The following is a 1,241-nucleotide window of genomic DNA, read 5'->3' as shown; positions in this document are numbered from 1 at the left end:
ACTAAATGAGTAATTATGAGGATGCATGATGAAATGCAGGGTTTGTGAAATCCCAAGCCTGACAACCATAAATAGTAATAATAGAGATAGGTCTATTAGCCTTGATTTTTAGACAAATCAAGGCTCTTCAAAGGTTAAGTTCACTTTTATCTACCCATAAACACACACTTCAGTAGTTTTGATTATGGAAAAAAAAAAATTATCATACAAAAAATTTCAACACATTAACAAAGGCAAGAAACACCAAGGATTGTGTCTGACATAACGATCTGAAAAAGAGGAAATCAATAATAATGAAGACATAAGATTCTGAGAAAAAGAAAGATGAGAGATAAATCATATCATAAAATTCATAGCAAATCACTCATATAAAAAAGGGATGAGGTTGATTACAAATGCTCTCCTTAAACAAGAACAAACCGATCACTGAGAGAGAAGAGAAAAGTAATGAAGTTTCAAAAGACATCTGAAAAAATTTAACTCCTTAAGCAGTTGTTCTCAATCTCATTAATGTAATCCAAATGAAGGCAACAGAAATGCTCATGGGAGTATTAGGTTGATTTTGAAGAAGAAGAAAAATAAGCAGTGTAAAATACCAGAAGTAAGAAATACCGAAACTTATTATCTAATTATGACTAACATCCATTTGAATTTATTAGATGAAATCAATGTTTCCACCCTGGGCATTGCTGGGCCCCCCAAAATCTGTGTTTAAGGTCATATCCAAAAAAGTATGAGAAATACTATTCTATTGCAAAGAAAAACTGACCTTTGCAGCTGCTTCTTGAGCAGCCTTTATTGCAGCAGACCCAGTTTCCTTCATGTTTGTCTATGCTGGTGGAGAACTAACTCCAGCTTCAAAAATTTCAGGGTCCACATGAGACAAGCTATACGCTATCCCTGGAAAAAGTGCACAATACATCAGCATTTCACATTCTTGCCACTTGAAAAAAACAGTAATAAAAGTGCTGCTAAATGAAGTACTGATAAACTGTGGGGCACTCATTCCCAATGGGAACAGGTGGAAACAATAACACAATGAAAGTGACAAAAGTTAAATGAGCTAACTTTGCAGTCTCACACACATAAATATATATAAAACAAACATCTTCACTATTTCAATAAAATATATATGTATATACAACAGTACAGCATATCATCATACTCTCTTATTTATGTAAAACCACAGAAATATCTTTTCATGTCGAGGTGATCTGTGCCAGCATTAAGTAACCCACAAA

The sequence above is a fragment of the Penaeus monodon genome, chromosome 22 (assembly GCF_015228065.2).
Source record: "Penaeus monodon isolate SGIC_2016 chromosome 22, NSTDA_Pmon_1, whole genome shotgun sequence".
Lineage (NCBI taxonomy): Eukaryota > Metazoa > Arthropoda > Malacostraca > Decapoda > Penaeidae > Penaeus > Penaeus monodon.
The sequence above is the reverse complement of the archived record's forward strand: the minus strand, read 5'-3'. Positions refer to the sequence as shown.